This window comes from Crocuta crocuta, unplaced genomic scaffold, assembly GCF_008692635.1.
Source record: "Crocuta crocuta isolate KB4526 unplaced genomic scaffold, BGI_CrCroc_1.0 scaffold352, whole genome shotgun sequence".
In the NCBI taxonomy this organism is placed as follows: domain Eukaryota; kingdom Metazoa; phylum Chordata; class Mammalia; order Carnivora; family Hyaenidae; genus Crocuta; species Crocuta crocuta.
Window position 1 is genome coordinate 677,648 of NW_027532169.1, and position 26,955 is coordinate 704,602.

Consider the following 26,955-nt stretch of genomic DNA (forward strand, 5'->3'; position numbering starts at 1 on the left):
TAATGCTAAGAAAAATATGAGTGTGTGTTTGTTTTCTTAAAATCCTGTTTTCATTTCCTTTGGGTATATACCTAGTAGTGGAATTACTGGATTAATATGATAGATCTAGTTTTAATTTTTTGAGGAACCTCCATATTGTTTCATTTCATTTCATTTCATGATCATTGGACTAATTTACATTCCCACCAACAGTGTATAAAGGTTCATTTTTTTTTTCACCACATCCTTGCCAGAACATGTTGTCTCGTCTTCTTGATGATAGCCATTCTAACAGGTGTGAGGTGATATCGTATTGTAGTTTTGATTTGCATTTCCCTGATGACTAGTGATGTTGAGCATCTTTTAATGTGCTTGTTTTTATAGATATCTAATGCACAATATAATGAATGTAGTCAATAATACTGTACTATAATGATGTGATAAATATTGCTTCAATGACAACATATTACAACATATAAATATACCAAAGCAACATGCTGCATACGTTATAAATTTACAAATTGTAACAGGACAAATTTATCAAATAAGAAAAGTAAATTTTAAAATATCATCCATTGTCATTAAGCATCAGTTGTATGCTTGATGGAAAAGGTGGCTTATAACATAAAAGTTAAGAGTAGGGGAATTCGAGAGATATTGGCTTGCACAGCAACATTCTAATTGTGAACATGGGTAAAAAATAACCTCTTTCTGCCTTATTTTCCTCTACCATAAATAGAGAAAAAACTTCACAAAACTGCTGTGAGAGTTGCAAAATATAATTTAATCAAAAGATTTCATATAATGCCCAGCACATAGTTTAAATAATGGCTACTATGATAACAATGCTGAAGATTTTGATAATAATGATAAATGGTAACATTTGGAATGGAATTAGCTGAAAGTAAAACAGTATGAGTGGGCTAAATATTTATGTTTTTGGTGAGTTTTTTTCACATAACAAAAAATTTCAGATTTAGGCTATATTGGCATTAACTCAAGTGCTCTATAAGGTCTTCAGGGACCTAGGCTCTTTCTACCATTCTTATCTGCCATATTTTAGCCCATACTCCTCAATATGTGACCCCCATGGCTTCGCAACATTAGCATTACCAGACACTTGTTAGAAATACAAAATTATGGGCGACACCCTAACCTATGGAATCAGAATGACATCTTTCTAGTTGTTTTCTTTATTCATGTGAGTGTTTGAGAACAACAGCTTTAGCCCAGGTTTTTGTCCTCATACTTGTTCCCTTATAGCAGCAAATTGGCTTCTGAAGTTTCAAATAGAGGAAGAATAGGTTTAGTGTTTTGTTTTTGAGGGAATGTATGTAAGACGGCATGTCTATAAAGCAGTGAAGAATAAAGATGGAATGGAAACTACTTGAAAGATAGTTGTTGGATCCTAGACAGGGAATATAGGTGAAAGACTGTGATAAGCCTTCAATATCAGGCTCAAGGATTTGGATGTTAATTATCAGAAGATTGGGACAGGATCAGAATTGTGTTTCCAGAAAATAAGTCTAACAGCATTTCAGACAGACTGCTATAGCATCCAGGTCTCTTAGGTCACCGCTGGAGTGTGGCTTTCCATGCAGATGGAGCAGTCCTGATTTGCATCCCCAGTTTCAATTTTGTCTTAACAATATATTATTAATGCTCACTGTTACCCAGAATAGACAACTTTCTAATATCCCTGATCACAGCTAATAAAAGACTTCAAGGCTTTAAACACAGCCTGAAGATTTGGTATAAAGTAAATAAATATAACCACACTATGTGGTCCAAAAGATGTGGTTTGCTGGCTGATTTATGGCTGGCTTAGGATTTATTGCTGACTTAGATTTTAGCACCTTGGATTTTTCTGAAAAATTTTAAGCCTCCAAAGTCTGAGAGGTCCCTTTCCCACATGCCTAAGGCATGCCTTTAGAATTCAAGTTTCTTCTCCCAGGGCTACTTCATTCCTATATGATGCATGATGAGAAGGTTAAGAGTAATACCAACAATTTTACTCCAAGTATTAATGTTGGTGGTACAAATTGTACCATCCATTAATAGTGGCCATGTTTTCTTTAAAAAAAAAAAAATTTATTGAAGTATAAAGAACTTTACATATTTAATGTATACAATTTGATAAGTTTGGATCTGTGCAAACACCCTTGTTACCATTGCCATAATCAAGGTAGTGTACATATCCAGCACTTTCCAAAACTTCCTTGTTTCTCTCTCTCTCTCTCTTTTTTTTGTCTTCTGTGGTAAGAACACTAAATATGAGATGTACTTTCTTAACAAGTTTTGAAGTGCACAATACCATATTAATTATAGGCACCTTGCTGTCCAGCAGATATATAGAACTTATTTATCTAGCATAATTGAAACATATCCACTGAATAACAGCTTCCTGTTTCCACCACTCCTCAGCCTCTGACTTCCAATAATATATTTGTTGCTTCTAGGAGTTTAACTCTTTTAGAGCCCTCGTATAAGCAAAATCATGCAATTTTTATCCTCTGATTTGCTTTTTTCATTTAGTGCAATGTCTTCCAGGTCTATCCATGATGTTGCAACTGGCAGGATTTCCTTCTTTTTGTGAGGCTGAATAATAATGTGCTATTGTATGTACGTACCATGTTTTAGCTATTCATCGATGGACACATAATCTCATTTAAGTTCCCCATATGTGTGCATGTGTGATATTGGGTAAATGATCTCCAATATTATTTTAAAATATATTTTATTATAAAATATTTCAAATATATGGAAGAGTTAAGCCTTTTAATGAATTTTGATGTTGGTCATTTTTGTTTCAAATATTATTCATTAAAAATACCAAAGTCCCTTTTGTACATTTCACCTATTCTATCTCACACTTATCTTCAACCTAACTTGTTAAACAACTCATGATGCTATCTGGCTAAATACCATTCCCTAGATTTGGCTCCCAGAATGTCACCCATGTAAATGGTGTCTGCAAGAACTCAAAACAGGTGAAGGTATTTATTTCCGTTCATGTTTAATACATATTTGAACACAAGTATAATTAATTCAAAATGGATACTAATGTTTTCTTATTTGTAAATTTTAAATAAATGCCACCATGCTGTATTAGTTACGGTAAAGTAGTCAGATTAAGAAAAGGGGGTGAGCAAATATTTTGGCAGTTAGACAGTCTTAAGTTTTCTTGAGATTTGCTGAGCGCTCATGGAAAGTGTTCATAACTGTAGATTAGATCTCTTCTGTGAGGTTATTCAGACACCCTGCATTAGCTTTCTATTGCTGCAGAACAAATTACCACCAACTTGGTGGCATAAAACAACATACATATATTAGCTCAGTTCTGTAGATCAGAAGTAAAATCCAACATAACCAGGTTCTCTGCTCAGAATTTTCCAATGAAAAATTCAAGATATTGGCCACGGGTGCATTCTTCTCTGAAGGTTCAAGGGCTTTCACTTTCCAGCTCATTCAGGATGATAGCAGAAGTCACGTTCATGCTGGGTAATTGAGACGTCTATTTCCTTCCTGTCAGCCAGGATCATTATCAGATCATAAAGGCCACCCTTATTTCTTGCCTCCTCTACTTCAAAGCCAGAGGACAACAGAGGACATCTCTCAGGTCAAGTCCTTCTTAAACTTCAAATCTGCAGGAAGAACACAGCCCCTTTTAAGGTATCGCTGATTAAGTCTGACCAACCAAAGATAATCTCCCTATCTTAACGTCGACTAATTGAGGGCCTTAATAACTTTGCAAAATCCTTTCCTGGCAGCACCTATATTAGTATTTGATTGATAACTGGGTATATATTACCAGGGAATAGAGTAAATCTTGGGAGCCATCTTAAAATCATGCCTCAGAATTATCAAACCACTATATTTTCAATGTGTGACTTCCAAAGTTGTCCTGGGCATCAACATCCCAGTCCACCTGAAGGGGACAAAATATAGAGAATTCATAGAATTAGCACTTTTCATTTCGGTCTACATTTCTATTGGAGAGAAATCAGCCATGTGGTCCATCCTAACTGCAAGAGAAGCTGCTTTCTGACATTGTATAGAAGAAGGAAAAGTAAATTTTGGTGGATAGCTAGAGGTCTCCACATTCTTCATGAATTTGAGCTTCCCATTCTCTTTCTTCCACTGTCTCTGGGTTTCCCTTTCCAGGTCTGGTGACTTGGCCTGATTCAGTTCTTCAATTTTGTGTTGGTTTAGTTTTTAAAAATTTGTAGTTTCACTGGGAGTCAAACTCACAGCCTCAGCTCCCACTCTCTGCTTTTAGTCATTGATGTCAACAAATCTACAGTTTCATTTCTTTTGTTTTTTAAATTTATTTATTTTGAGAGACAGAGACAGCATGAGCAGATGAGAGGCAGTGAGAGAAGACCAAGGCTCCATACTGTCAGCACAGAGCCCGATGCAGTACTCAAACTCATGAAACCATGAGATCATGACCTGAGCCGAAACTGAGAGTCAGACTGTTTAACCGACTGAGCCACCCAGGCACTCCTTCAGTTTCACTTCTGATCACAGCTTTATTTCCATGTACTATTTCACCGATGGAGATATTTATCTTAATTTTAAGGGTTTTTTTTTTTTTTTTACATTTTAACTATCATTCTTTTATGGTGAAGAAGAGCTATAAATTCTTTTTTTTCCCTTTAGTTTATTTATTAATTTTGAGACAGAGAGAGAGGGAGGGAGGAAAGGACAGAGAGAGAGGGAATCTCAAGCAGTCTCTGCAGTCCAGAGCCCAACACAGGGCTCAAACCCAGGAACCATGAAATCATGACCTGAGCCAAATGGAATTGGATGCTTAACCGACTGAGCCACCTGGGCGCCTTGAACTGCAAATTCAAAAATGAACTCACAAATGCCATCTTCATCACAAATATATGAAAAATCCTGTGGATTTTGTTTCTACTCCACTTTCTATTCATTAGTTCATGTTTCCCTGTCTCCTTGTATTAGTTTCCTGGGCCTGCTGTAACAAAAATATAGCAAAGTAAATAGCTGAAAACAACAGCAACTTATTCTATTACAGTTCTTGAGGATAGAAGTCCAAAAGTAGGGTGTTGGCGAGGCCATGTTGTCTCTGCAGGCCCTGGGGGAGAGAATGTTCCATGTATTTCCTTAGATTCTGAAATTGCCAGCAAACATTGGCATTTCTTTGCATTACTTAAATCTCTGCCTCAATTGTCATGTGATATTCTTCCTGTGTGTTTATGTATCTCTTCCTATAAGAACACCAGGAACATTGGATTAGGGCCCACCAAGTGGATCATAACCCAACCTTAACTCAATTATATCTGCAAAGATCATATTTCCAAATAAGGTCACATTCATACATACCAGGGGTAAGGATTTTAACATAGCTTTTGGGGGGACACAATTTTACCTCTAACACTCTTCATGTGACTTTTTAATTGAATGCCAAAAATTTTATTTGAAAAACTATAAAAATAACTTGAGACCTACAATGATACATTAGTTCTTCCAGAGAAGATTATATTTGATTCTGGTAAGTGGCTAAAGACATAAGCAAGCAAGGATAAGCTTAATCCAATTTCAATGTTTTTGATCATTCAAAACTGGCCTTTAGTCACTGTGAGGACTAATTTACTTCATCATTCACTATAAATTGTAGCCATTTATAGTCTAAATCTAAAATATAAGAGGTTTACTAGTCTTCCAACCCAAGTTTGATGGGTCCAGGTTGCATTTTTTGTACCCCTAGCCCGAGAGGTGATCCAAAAATACTATCGAGCTTCTTATATTCTTTTTATTTATTTTTTATTTTGAGCTTCTTATATTCTTTTTAAAGTCAATAATTATTTTTTAGGAGAAAATGCCCTAAATTTAAGGCTCACCTCTCTGGGTTTCTCTCTTGGATCCTAACCTGTCATGGCTCCTATACATATTTTTAAAATACATTTTCTCTAATTTATCAGTATTTTTTAGATGGGAAGATGATTGGCACAAATTATTTGGCCCATTAATATTCTGGATATAATTATATTTAAATATTTACGATCAAATATAGGTAAACATTCCTAATGTCATTTCAAAATAATGCTCTAGTATGCTTTACATGTTAGCATTTTGTCCGTTGGTTCAAGGGAAAAAAATTACAGGAGCAAAATGTTGCCATAATTAACAAGAATAGTAAATGTCTTTAACTTTACAAATAAAAAATTACTAAAAGCTTTTAGATAGTTCAGAAATAGAGAATCTGACATTTACTACAAGCCATAAGAGACAATTAGATAATATTAGGAAAAACTACATATTATTTTGAACTAACAGATATCTTTAAGGTATAATTGATATTATAAGAAAAAGTAAAAGAAATGAGAGTATATCCTAACTTAATACATAACTTTTGATGTTTTAGCCTTCATATAATTACACACATATATGTTTTTTAAATTGTTTAAATATATTAAGGCCAAGAGTCATGAAAAATCCTGTTTTGGGAATTCTTAATATCTGGCAAATGTGAATTAAAAGCAAAATGTCAAATTTGCTACCTTCAAGTGTCAAAGGGAGGAATGGTTCCAGTAGCATATGCAACTATATCCTTTATAAATCATCTTTGACCCATATATATTAAAGACTATAAAGTATATGAAATCAGAGTGTTAAAGCAAATGATGTGTCCTAAAAAATTCATAAAGTGAACATCTATGTAGAATCACAAATGTGAAGTATAATGATTATAGAAACAATCGAGCAGCTGCCAGCTGAGAAATTGTTGTCCTTATACCATAATACCAAAATAACAAAATTTGACCAGTAACATTTTAATATTAAAAGTTGAAGAATAGTTAAGATGTGTTCCTAAATCCTAAAAGTCGATTCTATGATGGAAATATCAAGCTTCAATTGACTATTGTTTTTAACATTTAGCCATCCGGCATTTGGCTAAAAAGCACATTCAGTTGCATGTCAAAATATATGTTCATATGTTAACCAATTTCCCTTTCATCTTGTATTTATACAATATGTGTTAGTACTGCTTAACTTTAAATTTTGGTCCAGTGCTGTTAAAATATTGTTTCAGGATCATAAAAACAGGAGCAGAGGTCCAAAAATCTTGTCCTTGATCTGGGTATGCTGTTCTGAACTGAATATGTACACCTAAAACTCATATGTTGAAATTTTAACTCCCAATGTGATGGTATTAGGTCATAAGGTCTCTGGGAGGTGATTTAGTCACGAGGGTGGAGTTCTAAGGAATGTGATTAGTGCCTTTGTGAAAGAGACCCCAGAGAGCTCTCTTACTCTTTCTTCCTTGCCATGACAGTGAGGAGATAGCACTTCATGAACCAGGAAATGGGTTTTCACCAGACACCAAATCTGCCAGTGCCTTCATCTTGGACTTACCAGCTTCTAGACATGTGAGAAATAATTTTCTGTTGTTTATAAGCTACCTAGTCTGTGGTAGGTATTTTTTATAGGCAAAGACACTAGCTAATGAGAACCAGAGTCATCTATCCTTTAAAATGGAAAAGTGAGGCATGTGTGTGTGACATATGCATGCCTTAGTGTGTATAGGGCAGTGTGAACACTTAGGGCCATATATTTCATCTCGGTGCCTATTAGTAGTAGGAACATGAGCATATCTCATAGGTCGGGTAATTAAGGCTCTAGGACAGGACTATTAAGCCTGAGAAAGTGACACAAATATTAAGGGGCACTGTAAAAAGTATTACTCGTAGCAGTATTTGCATTAAGAATACAGTGATTGAGGGGCGCCTGGGTGGCTCAGTCACTTAAGCATCTGAATTCAGCTCAGATCATGATCTCACGGTTCAGTTCGTGAGCTCGAGCTCTGCATTGGGCTCTCTGCTGTCATCAGAGAGCCCACTTCAGAACCTCTGTCCCCTCTCACTCTGTCCCTCCCCCTGCCTCAAAATAAATAATTTTTTAAAAAAAGGAATGCAATTAATTGAGGGATTGTGCATATGATTGATGGTGGTAGCATAGTTTTCAATCTCTCTGAATATCTTTATAAAATCAGAGCAGACAACTGGAAAACAATACTAAAATCCTACAGTCAATCTATTAAAAAATAGGTGGTGAGACATCCCCTAAACTTCAAAATATAATGGGCAAAGACAAACTACCAATAGCCATTGATCTGACCAGTGACCATCTCTGCAAAGGAGAAAGCACAGGGAAGCAACAAGACATTTAATGGACTTGAGAAACAGTAGAACCTTAAAATAAACAACACGCATTCACTAGAAAGCATAGTCAATTTAAGAATGGCAGCTGGAAGGGTTTTGTCCAAATTAATAGCATATGAATATAAAAGTTATACAGCAAATATTAAAGGAACTAGAAAAGTCCACATTCTCTGAACATTAAGAACTAACTTATTGGGACTCCCTTTAAGGTAAGAGCCTTGCACTTTGAAGAAACTGCTAGGAGGTGAATCAAAAGAGAGGTCCAGATAAAGGTTGGAGAGGAGAACAAAGCCTTTGTCTTGAAAGCTAGCCATCATATCTCTGAATATTCCAAGAAAACAAGAGAAATCTCTGGGAAGTTATAATTGCTACCCTGAACCACATCTTCTAAAAGCTCAGGAAAACTAATTTCATATAAAATGAGCAAAAGAGAAATACCGATGTCAAATTTTATTTTAAAATTGTCATAAAAGTAATAATAGGATATTATCTTTACAGATAACAAAAGTGTATCAGAAAGTCTTGCTCAAAGAACACATCAAAACAGTAAACATCTGTTTTGAAAATCACTAATAGATATTAAGAAATAGATACAAGACATTGGCAACAACATAAATTAGGATTAGAAATACTCATAAAGTAGATAACTCAAGAAGTATTTCCAACATTTTAAAAATTATTTTAGACATTAAGATATGATAGCCAGCTTCCTTCTATAATAGATATTTTTACATTGACACAGAACTCATCAGTAGAGCACCATGGAATGGATGAAATATGACTTTTGAGGCTAGGTCATAAACGGCATTGCATGTCCCATTTGCCTTCTTGAAACTCTTACTCTGGGAGAAGCTGTCTTCCATATGGTGAGCTCATCCATTCAGCCTTATGGAAAGGCCAAGGAGGAGAGGATCTGAAACCTCCTGCCCATAGCCAGCACCAACAAATCAGCCATCAGTGTGACTTACCTTGTAAGTGAATCTTTTAACCTTCAGTCAAGTCTTCAGATGACCACAATTTCATAAAAGTCTCTGAGTCAGAAATGGTGAGAAAAAGTGTTTTTCATTGTCTTAAATCAATCCATTTTGTGGTAATTTGTTATGAAGCAACAGCAGAGAACTAATACAAAGACTATAATATAAAGAACACAAAATAAACAAAATGTTTACACCATAGAAGATACAGAGGGTACAAAGAAACAAAATTTTAAAACTCAATAATAGACAAAAATATTCCAAAAAGTAATAAATATGGAAAATAAATTTTAAAAATGCAACTTATAGATGATAGGAGTCTTTGAAAAAGTAAACCAAAATAAGATAATAGAAACAAATATTAAATTATAATTTAAAAATGTTTACATTAAAAAAGATTTGAGGCTGCCTATCAAATTCATAACATATACCTACCTGAGAATATGTAAATGACCAACACCTAATTATAAAATACTAAAATTATTAGACTTTGAATAAATATAAAACCCCCAAGTATCTAAGCAAAACCTGACTTATTATATAGCAATGTTATGCCTGAAGAAAATGGAGTAACATTTTATTTCAGAGATATTAAGTACAGAAAACACAAGCCAAAGATTTTATTTCCAGCTAAACTGGCTTTCATGTATAAAGGCATAAACTGTTATCATCATGCAAGTACCAGGGGAATTTATTGCCATGAGCCATTCCTTAGGAACTACTTTATAGTCAACCAAAATGAAAAGAGACTTACCAAGGTGAGTATGAATGGTAAGCATTAAACATGGTTACTTTCAAGCTAAGATTAAATAAAGGAAGCAAATGTAGTAAGAAAATGTAGTAAGCAAGGGTTATATATGCAGTTAAAGAGATACAATAAAATAATTTTTTAAAGAATATAAATCGGTGAATAGAAAGAACATAGGAAAAAATATTCAACTGTTTTCAATATTTATAGTAGCAGCGGCAGTATTATTTACTGTGGACTGTGTACATGTAAATTGGGTAAATGATAATTATGTGACATTCTAATGTCAGTATCCCATATCCTTGAGAAACAAGATTCTCATTGTTGAAGAAAAGAGATAAAGATATAGAAATGATTAATTTCAACAAAAACAACACATGTTGCACTACACTGAAAGTACGCAAGCAGCAAAATCCAGACTTTGGGAAACTCTACAGGTCAAATGGACCCACTTGGGCAAATACATTTTAAGAAAAAGAAAGAAATGAAGAAGGAACCTGTAAATAGAAACTCACACATACATTTAAAATGAGAAATACCAAACTATAGTGTCTGGAGATGCACATTTGGGTACAATTTTAAAGAAATGCAGAGAGGGGCACCTGAGTGGCTCAGTTGGTTAAGTGTTTGACTCTTGATCTCAGGTCAGGTCATGATCTCTTGGTTCTTGAATTTGAGCCTCACATCGGGCTCTGCACTGACAGTATGGAGCTTGCTTGGGAATCTCTCTCTCCCCCTCTCTCTCTGACCCTCCCTCACACATATGCACACTAGCTCTCTCTTTTCAAAATAAATGAACATTAAAAAAACTTAAAGAAATGCACGGAAATGATTAATATAACAGTGAAGTAGTGATGACATTTGAGAGGCTGAGTGGATTGAGACACAGGGAAAGAGAAGCACTGGAGGATTTCTAGGAAGGGTGGTTAGGTATTCATCTTACCATAACTCCTTATGCTATACATTTGTTTTGGGTCACTTTCCCTGTGTTTTAATTTAAAGTTAAATGGGTTTTTAAAAGATTTTGAAAGGAGTAAATAATAATTCTGTGGTCAGAGCACTGAGAATTCCCAAATTAATGAGAAGGCCCAATGTACCTTAGAATCTTCTTGATTGCTTCTTTTGCCAAGTCTTTCTATAGACTTTGAATTATCCGATCTTGTTCTAATTAAACATATATTGAAAAATCTGGAAAACTTGACCTTTAAAGTTTCCCACACTCTGGATTTTGTTTTTTGTATACTTATAATACAACATCTTTTTTCCACCGTTTGTATATAATGTATATATGTGTATGTGTGTATATACATAAATACACATATTCAATAGAAATTATTTCCTGTTAATTTTGATTGATACAATTGGGAAACTATGGAGTCACTTAATCAGTCTTACTTTCCTCATCTATGTAATAGGCTAATAGTACTTACCTCATAGGATTTTTGCCAGGATAAAATTAGGTAATCAAATAAACTACATAGTAAAATCCACAACACTCAGTTCTCAGGAAATGTTAACATTGGTGCCTTTCATTACTGATTTGTAAAGGGAGGAATAAAAGAAGATGTGCTGAACTCCTGGTCTAGGTAACTTGGAGATTGATGGAGTGTTTGATTACATCAGAGTACCTATGAGAAGTCAGGTTGTGGACAAAATGAATTAAATGTATGAAATCCACATCTTGACACCTATTCAACGGTTGGTTATCTTAAGAAAAGCCTAACCTCAAATAGAGTGCAGATTGTAGTTCTTCTGAGGCATTACCTGTGCTCGTCTCAAGATTTCAAACATCTCCAATGCAAATGCTCAGATTCAGTCCTGTCTTTTTTGTCAACACAAAGAGAATTAATTAAAATGCTTTCTGTGGGCTCATTAGCCCACCAATTTACCATAAAGACTTTGTTTTGGGTACTTACTACTCAACATAGCAGGCAAGAAGTGGAATGGATAACAGAAATTCAGCTAATGAGTATTCTTGGCCAATTGTACCAGTATCAGTGACAATGGAAAGGATGGTCTGTCTCTCTGCCTCCACCACTCCTGTCTACCTCACCAGGCTTGACTCAATAACTGCATAAATATCTGTCCAACCACTTTTCAGGTGTGCCCATCTCTCTTTTTAAAAATATCTTTAATATAACTAGGGATTTGCTTACCTATTTGTTATCCTCAATCACATATCTGGGACATGACTGAGCCTATTTCCATGTTTGGACCACTCTGAATTTCCCCATATTTTCTTTTTGTTCAATACTTTGCATTTTTTAAATATGTTACTATCTCTCCCATTGTCTTAATATCTAAGTATGAGCTCTTTACCTTATGTCCATATCCTCTCAGCCTTCCTTCTTTCTCTCAAATAGTCAACAATACATAATGTTCAAAAGATGCTTACTTAAGTACATTTCTCTGCTTGGGCTAACATAGTCTCCCATTTTAATCTCTTATTTGCTCCACCTTAGAAATAAAGAAATGTGGAAACTCATGATCCATCACTTAGTTATTGGTCATAGGGGAGAGGAAGGGATGAAACCTCTGCTAGACTATAAGAATCCAACTCAGAGTTCAGTGTTATTCACGTGACACTAGGACCCATGAATTGCCTGAAGTACACAGCTAGTTTGTAATGTGTCTTTTATGGTTGAGAAAAGGATTTGGACAAATACAGTTTGAAGATTCCATTTGCCCCTGGGAATAGGTGGCCTATCCTTGAGATACATGAATAGCCTTGAGGACAAGAATCAAGCAGAGAAAAGAGTCTTTTAAAGGGAATGTCCTTTGTGATTTCACTTTCAATTTTTCTATTTCCTTAAGTTTATATTCACTTATTTTTCATTTAATAAGCATTTATTGAGAATCTACTCTATTTCAAACTGGATGAAAAATGATAGTAAATAGTGAATAAGCCAGGGCTCCAAATTTAGTGAGATTTAAAAGAACAATTGAGCAAATGGTATTAATACTTAGCAAGTACTTACATGAGAATACATATTACTGTTATGCTATTTTTCCCCAAAAGTTTTAGCATCCACTGAGTGTCCTTGCCTGAGACCGGTATTATACTTGGGTATACAAAGTGTTGATTTTCTATGCTAATATTCCTCTACATGTACTAGCCACTGTCTTAGTTATCTATTGCTGTATTACAAACCCATACCAAAATTGGTATAATTTAAACCATACCAAATTGGTCTAAAACAACTATTTTATTATCTGTGCATTGAACTGGTGGTTCTTTAGCTTCACATCATATTAAGTGTAGTCATGTAGGAGTTCGATTGAGTTGGAAATTCCAAGATAGCTGACTTCTATGGTTGGCAGTTAAAGGTAGCTGTTAGTTGGAAGCTCAGCTGAGGCTATCGACCAGTGTCCCAAAGTTTAGCATCACCTTGTGAGTTTGGATTCCCATGGTGATGGGGATCTGAGAGGGAACATGATCATGCCAGATCCAATGTTCTAAAATTAAGGAAGCCAAAGTTTTCCTACCTTCTTAAAATTTAGACTCAGAATTGTCACTATATACCTTCTACCACATGTATCCATCTCAGATTCAATATCTTACCTCAAAATGGAGAAATTAACAAATAACATTCTTTAATCCATCACAGTTGGCATTAAAGAAAACCTATCTGCCCTTCTTTACCCTCTTTAAATGGTAAGGAGGGGACATTACTGTAAATTCATTATATATATATATTCTTTACTCAATATGTTATAATGTGATCATAATGATTAAATTTTAGACTTAAATGATCACAAATTTGGTCAGCTAAATCCCCTTCATGCCAACTTCTGTAAGCATATGTTCTTTTGACATGACTTCATTAATATGTGAGCACTTTCTTTCTCTGGGATAAAAGGATGCTTTTATTCTAGATTCAACCTGTACTTCTCATAAAATCATCAATTTCTCCAAGAAACTTGGACACTAAAAGTGAGAAATGGTATTTATAAATCAATAACTAAGAAAGAGGTGTGTTAATTGGTTTTGCACTGTCATTCCTTCCTGGATACTGTCTTCCTTTTAATCATGAGTTCCTACGAATACTTCTAATCCAAATTCAAAAACTTCTGCCATTCCTTATTTGTATTTTGTTTCTTGAACAGTGAGAAAATGGGTCCAAAAATCCCTACAAATAATATATTTTCTCATTTACTTTGCCCCACAATGATCTACAATAAATACAAAACTGTTTACCAATTACCAAACCAAAACTAGTAATAAAAGCTGCAAGATGAAGTTCAAAATTTTTCAGTTGTTATTTTTGTCTTGGAAACATATTCCTCTAAGGGAGCATGATCTGAATATTGTATTTATCTATATGATTATATATATTTTTGTGGATGGCCTGACATTATGTACTTCCTGATGTGATGCTATAGAAAGTATACAACATCACCTTTGGTAACTATTTTTAGATTTTTTTTAAATTTGAGCTTAATCATGAGAAAATGGAAAATCCAGAATATGGAAGATTTCAAGTGAACTCCTCAAATTATTCTCTCATGAAGAACAGAGGGAGGCAGTACAAAGCTGCTTACTCCCCTATAATACTGGATTGGATCTTGAGTTTTAAAATATAGTTATAAAATATATTTGGTGAATGACAGTATTAAATTACTATTATTTTCTTATCTATGGCAATGATGGTTTGTACAGGAGAATGCTCTTGTTCTTGGGATCTACAAACAAATGAAATCTCAGTGTGCATCACATTTTTGGATGATCTGACCAAAGAGAAGGAAGTGTTTGTGTCTGTAAGTATTATACACACACGTGTATATGTGTGTGTGTGTGTGTGTGTGTGAATAATTTTTAGACTAGGAATATAAATGATGACTCCCAAACTAAAATATTAAAATATAAAAACTCTACCTCTATAGAGAGCACTTCTACAGCTTTGTACACTATAAATTAGTATTTCATCAAAATGAGTCAGCATACCAACTGCCTACAGAATCACTCATAGTCTTGTATTGAATATGGTTATCTGTAACCCGTACCAGATCATCTTTGGACATAGGCATTGGAATTTGTATTTTGTCAAATGGCCTAAGTGCTTTTTATGAATATCAAAATATCCAGAATAGTAGTAGTGAGGACAGATTGGCCATTTAATAAATTACAATTGGATTAATTAAACTAAAGCTGTGACTCAAATAAGGTACTTCCTTGACATGTTTAATGGCTCCCCATGGAATAAAAGAAACATTAGAATGTCAAGCCAAGAAATTTAAGATCCTGTGTCAAAAGTCCTCAGCTCTATCAAATTTTGTGTCATTTGTCTCCACCTATGCCATACAGACAACCTCCTTAGTACTCCACTGTCCGCTAAGCACTTTGCCCCTCAGTCATCCTGACTGTTAATTGCTACTGTAGCACATGTGGAAGTTTTTTCTTTCATGACTTTCTTCGGCACCAACCCCTCTCCTCTATCCCAGTCTGTCTAAATCTCAACTCATTCTAATATTCCTACTCTATATTCCGTCAGCACTTTGTACCTCTACTAAAGCATGTATGCCTTGTATGAGAATCACTTATGCCACACACTTGTATGAATATGTATCTGTATGAGTCCCTAGAGGATTAGTCTATGACTTTTAATCCCTATTTTATCTAACATACCATTTTATTTATGTCAAATGCTTAATACTTGCTTGTTGACTATAATAAAAATATCTAATGTTTTCTCACTTTTTATGTATCATTCTACCAAGCCTGGCAGTTCACTACAAACATTTAAAGGACTTCTTAAGAGATATCTATTCTGTACTTTTCATAAGTAAATGACTAATTTGTATCATAAATAGTACTTATTATGACATAATCATTACTTCTATTATAAGATACCAGGACCTTGATTTTCACTAAGAATACAGTGGGACACCACTGTACACATTAGGATAGAAGAAAGGCATGGTCTAGGTTTTAAAAGGATCACTCTGGCTGTTCTGTTGGGAGCAGAGTGAAGACTGTTTCTTCTAAGAAGAAACAAGGAACTAAACAAAGACAGCAAAGGAGACTAAAACAATGCATGGGCTGAAGTAAGAAAACCAGTTAAGGAACAACAGAAGTAACCCAGGATTCAGATGATAGCACCTTGAACCTGGGGTTTTATAGGGCAGAACCTAAGCAATGTTTGCATTCTGAATATATTATGATGGCAGCACCAGTAGGATTTCTTGAATTGGATGTGGTATATATAACAAAGAGAGAAGTCCACTTAAAGATTTTTGAACTGGATAATTGAGAGATGGACTAGTTGTCAACTGAAATACAAAAAAAACTGTAGGTAGAAGAGGTTTGTGTATGAGGGAGACTTCCCAGAGTTCAGTTCTGACATGTCAAATTAGACATGTTAAATGTTATATGTAAGTAGGCCCTCAAATATATGGGTTTAGAATTTAAGAGAGAGGTCTTGGTGGGAGATAAATTTAGAAGTCATGGGGAGGAAGTTTACAGAGGAAGAGCAGTGAGAAAGACTAAGGAGCAATCATGATTGATTTAGGGAGAGAAACAGGAATCTAGAAGCCAACTAAGGACAGTACAGTAAGGAAGGAGAAGTGGCCCCTCATGGTAACTTCTTCCAGGTAAGATGAGGACTAGAACGGACCATAAGGATTCAGAAAATTGGTGGCTTGGAAAAGCAGCTCTGAACTAGTAGTGGAAATACGTGCTGACAGAAGAGTGTTTAAAAGATAATATAAGAAGAAGTAGCAATAGTGAATCCTTTGAAGAATTTTGCTGTACAGGGGAAGACAGAAATGAGGTGGTAGGTAGCAGGGGAAGTGAAAATAAGAACTTTTTACGTGGGGATTTTTTTAAGGTGTGAGAATTAACAGCGTGTTTATATACCAAAAAGAATGCCTCTGTCTAGCAGAGAGAAACAATGTAGGAAAAATGGAGACTTCTAGAACCAAGTCCTTGAGAAAGGTATGAAGAGCTGAGCTAAGTTGTGAGGCTGGTGTTAGGTAAGAACAGGTATTGCTCCTCAGGCAGTACCAGAAAATTTAGTCAAATTTGGTGTCCCCTCAAAATTCCCATGTTGAAGTCCTAATTCCTAATGTGATGATATTTGGAGGTAGGGTCTTTGGGAAGTACTTAGGTCATGAATGTAGAACTCTCAGGATGGGATTAGTGCCCTTATTAGAAGAGAATGCAAGAGAGCTAATCCATCCCTCACTTTTTCTCTCTCACCTCCCCTATACCCCTACCACATGAGGATACAGTGAGAAGACTCCTCTGCAAACTAGGAAGAAAAGTTTTCACCAGGAACGAAATCAGCCAGCACCTTGATCTTGGACTTCTCAGCCTCCAGAATAGTGAGAAGTAAGTTTCTATTGTTTCAGCTGCCCTGTGTGTAGGATTTTATTACAGCAGCCCCAGCTAAGACAGGCAGGAAGACAGATTATGAGACTACTGGAGAAAAGCTTGAATACTCAGGAACTGAGTAAATTTGCAGAACTGTTCCAGGGACTGAATTTAGGAGCTAAATCTTCAGAGTTCTCTACAGTCTTAAATCTATAAAGCTCTACAGCTATGTGGCTCTGATAGCTTCCAGCATATTTCTGATACACAAATCTGAAAGATGTTCTGCATCCTAGCTTTAAAGGACATCTGTTGGTATCCACTTTGTGTTTTCCAAGAACCTAGAAACAAAACCTGGAAACCTATAGGATTAGATACTAGGCTCTGGGACTTTTTCTCCAAAACTAGTTTGCACAGGTATGTAGGGGGAGAACTTTTACCCCTGAAGCACCAGTTGTGATATAAACAGCAGGGTGAAATGAAACAGAGCAAACCATCAAGAAGATACAGCATGGCTATTAACTAGGAAAGGCAGAACTCAGTTACACTATTTAGGATAAATAAATGATCGCAGGGCTCTCCTCTCTCAGTGATGAAATATTGGACAAAGACTCAATTACAAATTGGATTTCATATAACAAATGGGTGAATGATAGCATGGATTCAGATAGAGCAAAGAGTAAGCAATATCTGTTGAGGCAGAGGTTGAGATTCGGCAAGAAGGCAGGTTCTGGGCTTCTGGGGATGTCGTCTGAAGCTCTTTAAGTTTACTAAGCTCAGCAGCATTAATTAAACTTAAGTAAGTATATTAAAAATTAAGTCCTTTCAGTGTGAAGGGCAATTTTTTTCATAAAATTAAATATCCCCATACAGAGTAGTCTTCTACTCTAACTTACCCTGAAGAACTTTCTCTGCAGTTACTGCCATAGTAAATGCTAGTGTGAAATAGTGCCCATTGAAAACACCTGCACTGACACACATTTCTTAATTCCTATTAAGAAAAGCTTGACCAATTTAATTTTTTTAAACAAAAAGGGGAAATCAATAATTCGGGCCTAAAGACCAGAGCTGAAATCTCTAGCTCTGAGGTTTATTTAGGCTGTAATTTGGGACAAGGAATTTTTCTAACCCTTAGTTTCTGCTCCACAAGGGTAGTAATTCCTGCCCTTACATTGTTATTTTCAAGGGTTTAATAAGAAAAAGTGTATAAATCAACTAACATTGTCTGGGAGGCTATAGATATTTAACAGATATTTATTGAATCTGGGATGACAGCATGAAAATACCTTCAATGGAAAAGCTTATTATTACATAAGAAATTGACAAGCGAGAAGGAGGAGGGGAAGGAGTTTCCCTGATTTTACGGACCTAAATGTTTCCACTGCTGATAGCTGCCTCCATTCCAGAGCCTAATGTTTTCTCAAGCTTGGGTTACACCCAATTTTCCCTAGCCCTCTGCCAGAATTCCCTTAATTCAAAGCCTCTGGCTATAAAAAAGAAAATCACTCACCATCATTAAGAGTTTGGGGGCACTTATTCAAATATGTTGTTCAGAGGGTGGTTTGTTTGGGAATGGAAGTGAAGATGTCATGTGGGAGAAAAGAACAGATAATATTTTAAGGTTCGATACCTGAATTTTCTCAGCAGGAAATCACTTTGCCTGGGTAATTGCAGTGCTTACTAAGAAACAGGATTGATTGTTACCGTAGATACGACTTCTGTTTTATGCCACAATATACAAAGTCATAACATATCAACTAATAACTCTGGCTATATTAGCTGGAATAAAAATTGGTAGCCAAAAGAGCGAGGGGGCCCATATTGACAGAGTTGTCACTTCCAGATGATAAAAGATCCATCCAACTGTGAAATACCAACCAGTGGCCCACTCTGTTCTTGCTTATTCTCATCCCAACAAATATTAGCATCAGGTTTTTTTTTGACTCAGCATTCTTCAGGGTAATTTGATTGCTCAGTCAGAAAGCATGCTGAAAACATGAGCCCAGGGCCTGCCTTGCCCTTCCCGACTATGTTCAAATCCTCATGGGTCAAATTCATTGTAGGAACTGAGAATTTCCAAGAGGAATGGTACAGTATGAATTCACTTTAGCTCATGCATAATGGTCTTGCATGTAGTTTGCAAGAAGAGTCAGCACCCCCTTGACAAAAGCAAGGAATAAAAACATTTGAGTGAGCGATTGCCATTTAGACATTGCATTACTTTCCTAGGGCTGCTGCTGTACAAATCACCACACACTGGGTGACTTACAACACTACAAAGTCTTTTTTCTCTCATAGGTGTGGTGGCCAGAAAGTGCTAGTAGGGTTGCTTCCAAAGGCTCTAGCGTAGAACGCTTCCTTGCCTCTTCCAGCTCCTGGTGACTATAGTCACTTTGGCTTGGGGCAACATAACTTCAGTCTCTTCCTCTGTCTTCATTCACACGGCCTTCTCCCTCTCTGTCTTCTCTTCTTTTATAAGGACACATTTCATTGAACTTAAGCCCCATCTGATTAATCCAGGATGATCTCATCTCAAGATTTTTAACAATGTAATTAGATCTGCAAAGACCCCACTTCCAAATAAGGCCACATTCACATGCCAGGGTTTAGAATTTGGGGGCATATCTTTTTTGGAGCCACTATTCAACCCACTGCAGACATTAAAATTTTCCTTGGCTGGGGTGCAACAGAAGTGTATTCAGTCATGGACCAGAAGGATCTACGTGTAGATTTTAGACACCTTAGAACTAGGTGGCTCCAAACAAACCACCTTCTCCCCCGCCCATATAGACAGTGGTTCAGTCAAAAACCTCTTCACTCCTTTTGAATACAGCAAAACCTGGGAGTGGCTTAGAAGCAGCCTTTGCCACCTCTTTGTCCCTTTATCCTTTTCTCTACCATCCAAAAAAAAAAAAAAAATGTCTTTCAAATTGATACACTCTGGCTGGCTGCCTTATTTTTAAAAATCGCATCAGTTGTATACCCTCATTATTATTAGTGATTATGCTATGCTTGCAGCCCAGCTCAAGTGAAATATTTCCCCCCAAATCACCACATAAATAACAGCCTATTTTGAAACAAAATGTTGTGTATATTATGTAATGCCTAGATGATAAAAGTCATTGTCTAAATTGAAATCAGAAAGCAACCTCTAAAAAAAATTGCTGTTTGGCTGGAATAAAGAGTGAGCAAGGTGTTTTGAAAAGATCATAGACCCAGAGTTAGGCATTTCTGAATCCAAATCTAATTATTTCCTACATATTACTTGCAAAATCCTAGATATGGTTCTCCTCCCTACTAGTTCATGTATCTTCTCATTTATAAAATGGGACTGTTAATACTTTATAATGTTGTTTTGAGGGTTATTAAATACAGTTTCTGGCATACAGCAGATTATACAGCTATAATTATCCTAAAGGATTCTTTTGAAGGAGTTCTATATAATAACTGACATAGGAATTATTCCTATCTAAAAATCTAAATTTTAAGCTGTTCTCAAAAATCAATAGAAGTATTTGTAAAAAACCACTTTTCTTCTTGTCATTTCCATAGTTTTGCCAATTTGGATTCACACGTACTACAGAGAATATGCCCCTGCCATTTTCACTTGCTAGCAATGGATTTTAGGCCAGCACCAAGGATGTAGATAGGGAGAAGATTCCGTACAAGGTGCTCAAGGTCAATCTCAACTCTCAGATTCTGTTATTTTGATTGCCCATGGCAACTGATCTGACCTCTTCAGTTTCTCATATCTACTGCCAGTTAAACAATTTCTGCACTGTGAAACCTCTGTTTTGGAGTTGATCAGAATAAACTCCATAATTGAAATTTGTCTCACCCACATAGATAACACTTGGCCTAACAGTTTAGAACTCTTATTATTGCCATTATGTTTCAAGATAAATATAGTTTATTTATTTTTGAGACAGAGAGAGACTGAGCATGAGTGGAGAAGGGGCAGAGAGAGAGGGAGACACAGAATCTGAAACGGGCTCCAGGCTCTGAGCTGTCAGCACAGAGCCTGACGTGGGGCTCGAACCCACAAACTGCAAGATCATGACCTGAGCTGAAGTCAGACGGTTAACCGACTGAGCCACCCAGGCATCCTGAGAAGATCTTTCAAATTATTGGGCTTTTGGTGTCAGTGAGGGAATTGGGTCCAAACATTGACAATATGGTTTATCATAAATGGCCAACTAGCTCATATCAAGAGTTGTAGGCTTTTTGTATTATTCTAAATCATCACATGGGTTGTGCCTAGGGCTTATTCTGGGAGGAGCCAGAATTGGAGGGAGAATTAACTTAACCCCATGGAAGACAGACCCTTGACTGATCAAAGAGAAGTTAAAAACAATGAATCAGGGGGTGCCTGGGTGGCTCAGCCAGTTAAGCATGGTACTTTGGCTCAAGTCATGATCACATGGTTTGTGGGTTCAAGCCCTGCGTCGGGCACTGTGCTAACTGCCAGCTGAGAGCCTGGATGGAGCCTGTTTCAGATTCTGTATCTCCCTCTCTCTCTGACCCTCCCCTGCTCACGCTGTCTCTCTCTTTCTCTCAGAAATAAATAAAACATTAAAAAAAAAAAAAAAAAAAAAGAATCAGGACAAAGGACAATTACATGCCCAGACACTCGAGTACACTAGCTTATGTAGGACTTGCCATAGTAGGTCTACTACACAGAAAAGACCATAAGATTTTCACTTAGACATGTCTACAGGATAAGGCAATATTTAAAAAGGTGAAAGGCAAAGTCTACTACTGATTAGGGGAGGGTATCCAGTGTAAAAGAAAGAGGACTCTGTTCCGAGACCCCAGACAGGAGCAACAAGAGACAGCTTGGCCAATGGATGGCGCCAAATACGGTCATAGGGGACACAGACTCACAGCAGGCAAAACAGTGATAGAGGCACTTCACTAGATCAGGAAAAATAGGGGAGGATGGATATGGATCAGGATCTACCACAGGTAAGAATATAGTTTTCAAGGGGCGCCTGGGTGGCTTAGTCGGTTAAGCATCTGACTTTCGCTTGGGTCATGATCTCGCGGTTCGTGGGTTCGAGCCCCGCATCGGGCTCTGTGCTGACAGCTAGCTCAGAGCCTGGAGCCTGTTTCAGAGTCTGTATCTCCCCCTCTCTCTCTGACCCTCCCCTGTTCATGCTGTCTCTCTCTCTCTCTCTCCTAGAAATAAATAAAAATATTTTAAAAAAAAGAACATAGTTTTCAAGAAATAATTAGCAAAGAATTCAACTCAACTATTCAATAGAAACCTTTCATTTCCTGCAGCCCTATTATCCACCTACATTGAAGGACTCAGCAGCTAGGAGAACCCCTCAGGGCTGCAGAGAGGCTGGGTGTTGCTCTCATCTGTTGAAATAGAAGCAAAATGTGAAGAGGGGCTACCTCTATTTTGATTACTTCTTTAGAGGGAAAGAGTTAGCCATTCATAAGAGTGCCTACTATGTTATAAGCCTTTTAAACAAATACTTGTGTAAAGATGGAATTCTCCACAAGGTACTCAGATAGGCTCCTTAGCTTTTCTAGTCCATTGTTAAAGGGAAAACAGATCTAAAGTTGAGAAAATAGCATATAATCCTATGGGATTAGAGGTTGTAGGTCTGTGGTACTAAAGGTCAATTTCTATTCCATATTTTGGTGATTTCTTACATATAATCACATCACCAATGTCAGGTGACCACAGAGATAAATTATTTACTCCCTTATTACCACTTGAAATATATTGTCCAGTCCCTTCCATTGTAGCTAATTCAACACTGCCTTGACTCACTTCTTAGAACCAAATGCCTGATACCAGGTATAAATTGGTTCAAGAAGAAGTAGAAGAATTTAACCAGTATTAGGATAGTTGGTAAAATACCCAAGATGACCCTTTTGTGTGTGTGGATCAAGAAGAGGAATAATAACAAAAATCTAAAATTTTTGATGCAATATGTATAGGAAAGGTAACCACACTTGCAATGCTTCAGATGCCTTTTTTTCTTACAAATATAACTCCCCGGGAAAGGGAAGGAGAAAGAGTGTGTGTGGGGAGATTGATTATAGATGGGATAGGCAACATTCACCCAGAGAGGGAGGCAATATCATGGGAGCCTAAAATCAGAGTATAGACTGGTCTCCAAATAGGTAGGCCTGGGCAGCAAGAGATTTTTGCACTGCTATAACTAATTTTTCTACATGGGAGCAAATTATCTCAACTCTCTAGGACTCAGTTTTCTCATCTGTAAAGCAAAAAGGCTGAACTAGATAATCTTTAAGTTACTCACAGCATTGATTTGCTGACACTCAATGGGTATCCTTTCAAGGTGTGGCTCCCCTCTCTGCTAAACTCTTCGTTTTCATTTATTCAGCTCTTGTCTAAACGTGCTCTGCTCCCTTTCCATGGGGAGTCTGTCTTCAGAAGGATGATTATTATACACACATCCATCTGAAGCTTATTTCTGCAGTGAGCATCTGTTTCCACTCAGGTAAGAGACTGCAATGGATCTGTTCTCAGAGATGTGTGGGTCTGCATACCATGTGTGCCAGGCAGGGGAGAATCAACTGGAAAGACTGAAATGCTTGAAAAAATCATTAAATACCCCTCAGAAAGCTCCAGAAATAGAAAAAGAGAAGGCAGACTCGAGTACTTGTCAATTGAACAAAATGTGAACCCAAAGAGACTGCTGAAAAGGAGGAGAAAAAAAATCGCCCTGATCTCTTTGTTCTTTCTCCCCCAGAACAATCTAATCAGCTGGAGGAGAGAATCAAGAGGCAGTTTGCACAGAGTTCAGGCTGAGATTTAGAGAGAAAATTGGAATCTCTGGGGGCAGACACAGTGACTTGGTAAGGTCAACATCAACATTTAGAGATGGACACAGCTTTGTGCAACTTGGGATTTTAAAAGTACTCAAGAAAATAGGAGTACCTTGGGGGGCTCAGCCAGTTGAGCCTCCTACTCCTAATTTTGTCTCAGGTCATGATCCCAAGGTTGTGGGATGGAGCCCTGTGTTGAGTTCTGCACTGAGCGTGGAGCCTGCTCGGGATTATTTCTCTCTCTCCCTCTGATCCTCTCCCCTAATCAATCAATCAGTCTCTCTCTCTCTCCAAAAAAAAAAAAAGTACTCAAGATTATCAAGAGTTAAGGGTTCAAGTAAATGTTATTTCAGGGCTTCAAAAGAACTTGCCAGGCTGGAATAATCACTCGACTCCTAGAAGATGGGAGGAAATATCAAATAACCAAAAATTGTCACAAGTATAGAAAGCATTGTCTTAATAATAGTGTACTTAAGAGGTATAATCAAGGGTTAGAGAAGGGGAGTGAGAGAAGTTTCAAAGGTAACTTGTAGATATGTGAGGAGTACACCTACATAGAAGAAGTCACCATTCCCTGAGATAGAGAACCCAAAAAGATGATTCACTGGGGGACTCAGAAGGCAGGCGGGGAAAATAATTGGTTAATTTTGATGGACCCTGGAAACATCCAAGAGGATCAGCCAATTAGATTATCGACAGCTCAAAGGCAATGTCTAACTTGACTGTAGCTAGTGGTAAAGACAACCTTAGGATGAAAATCACCATGTACAAGGACACCACTGAGTAAGAGAGGAGAGGCTTGGGGAAAAAGCTTAAGGAATTCTGTCATTTAATTGTTGCATAGCTGAGAACAAATCTGCAAAGATGATGGATAAGCAGCCAGAGAACCAGAACAACGAAACAGAGCAGTATAGCATCACGGAAGTCAAGTGTTTTCAGTGTCTGACACTGTCAGAAGCTACTGAAAGATCAAGTAAGGGGAGGCCTGAAATTAACAGGTTAAAGGAGATTAATGGTATGGAGGTCATGGGTGGCAGAGTGAGGAAAGCGGTTTCTGATGGAGTGATGAGGGCGGATGTCAGGCTACATCAGGCCAAGGATTAAATCAGAGGTGAATGAAGGGGCTATAAAATATAGTAAAGAGAAGGGGAGAGATGTGGTGGAAACTGAAACTGAATATGAATATGAAGGTCTTATTTTTAGAGCTTCAAGGGTATTTTTTAATTTTTATTTTGTTGAGCTATAATACACTTATATGCCTTAAATTTACAGTGTTATATGTTAATTTTATAGTTATATATTATCATATTATTGCCATTACAGTGATACTGTCATTAGTATCTCTACCATGTTACATAATGATCTCTTCTTTTTGAGTGGTTGGATCCATTCAAGGGTGTTTAGAAGCTGATAGGAAAGATCCAGATGAAATGAATGATTGAATATGCAAGAGAGAGTAAGGGATGTTAGCATTTAAAATTTTAGATTTAAGTTGGTTATGAGCATACCATGAGATATAACCAGTAAAAATAAACAGACAGACAAAAAGGAGGGGTGGGGGAAGAGAGGAGTTTACAGGTGTTAAAGTATGACAGTTCTACTTGCTTTAGAACTAGCCAGGCCATCTATGGAAGGTAGATGCTATTATGGGGTGGTTTTTATGGGAGTGATTTCTGGACTCAGAATGTTGGCTTAAATCCCAGCATTGCCACTTACCAGCTATGTGATTTAACCCAAACTATTGAAACTCTCCAAGCAAGGGGTCACCTCACCAGTAAAATGAGAAGTTATAATAACCCATGCTAAATACACACACAATGTTGCATATACATATATACAATCACACACTTTTACACACACATGCTCACATATTTTTACTTTTGAAAAGTAACCAGTAATATAATAAGCTCTATAAAAGAGTATTAGAAATTATGATAGGAGTAATATTTTTCTGAAATTTTTAGTAAGCAATTCTATGTGAAGATATAAAAAGTCAGGTTGTTAACTGATGTTTATTTTAGTCTGTGTTCTTTTCAATCAGGATTTTCTTGCCCACATTTAGGAAATGGAGCCAGCTATGTATAACCTCCACATTCCATACTTTAATGCCTCATTGGAGAATTTTAAGGAGACCTTCTGGGAGCTCACTACGCACACTGCATTGATTTGTTTCATTTATTCTGTACAGCTGTACAGATTGTGTACGCTATGCTAGGGCTTGGTAAAACAGAGATGGATATGATACAGTCCTGGTCTTTGAGTAGCTGGATGGTAGAGATGTGGACATATAAACAAATTGTAGTAAGATAAGATAATAACGATGCTGTGGGAACATCAAGAACTGAGGACACCAAATGAACAGAGAGTGACCTTCTATTGTGGTTTCTCTGCTGGACAAGTCAGGACTACAGCATAATACTCAGATCCTGGGATCAATTGGACGGGGTAACAGGTCTACAGGCTGTGAAGCATGGAGCAAAAAGAGACCCGAAAGTAGTGTCAGAGTGTGAAGCTGGGCTCAAGCCAAATAAACTAAAGGCATACTTCTCAGTTTTGACCATGCACTAGAATTACCTGGAGAGCTTTTTAAAAAATATTTTTCTGGGACCCCTCCCCTACTCATGCTCGCTCTCTCTCTCTCTCTCCCTCTGTCTCTCAAAAGTAAATAAAACATTTTTAAAAAATTAAAAATATTTTTGATCCTTCCACCAGAATAATTAAATCAGAATTTCTTGGATGTGGAATCAGACATCAGTATTTAAATACTCCCTAGTTGGAATTCACATGCAGCCAAGTACAGAACCACTGCACTGAAGTGTCAAGTCACAGGAGAGAGTGTAGAAGTAGCAATTAGGTATGGACTCACCATAGACCCTTGCTGTTCAAAGATGTTCCATGAACCAACAGTGTCCCCATTGCCTGGCAGCTCCCAGAAATGCAGAATCT

At 36.8% G+C, this 26,955-nt stretch overlaps 1 long non-coding RNA gene across 4 annotated transcripts in view; it reads right to left on the minus strand.

Annotated features, from left to right (window-relative positions):
* Positions 1-740: 740 nt before the first annotated feature.
* Positions 741-26,955, minus strand: part of LOC144242056 (uncharacterized) — a 155,276-nt gene continuing 129,061 nt past the window's right edge. For all 4 annotated transcript variants that reach the window (XR_013338285.1, XR_013338286.1, XR_013338284.1 and 1 more), the window contains 2 exons: positions 9,137-9,299; positions 741-3,623 (listed from right to left, as the gene is read on the minus strand). This is a non-coding gene — a long non-coding RNA (uncharacterized LOC144242056). The remainder of the gene's footprint in view (positions 3,624-9,136; positions 9,300-26,955) is intronic.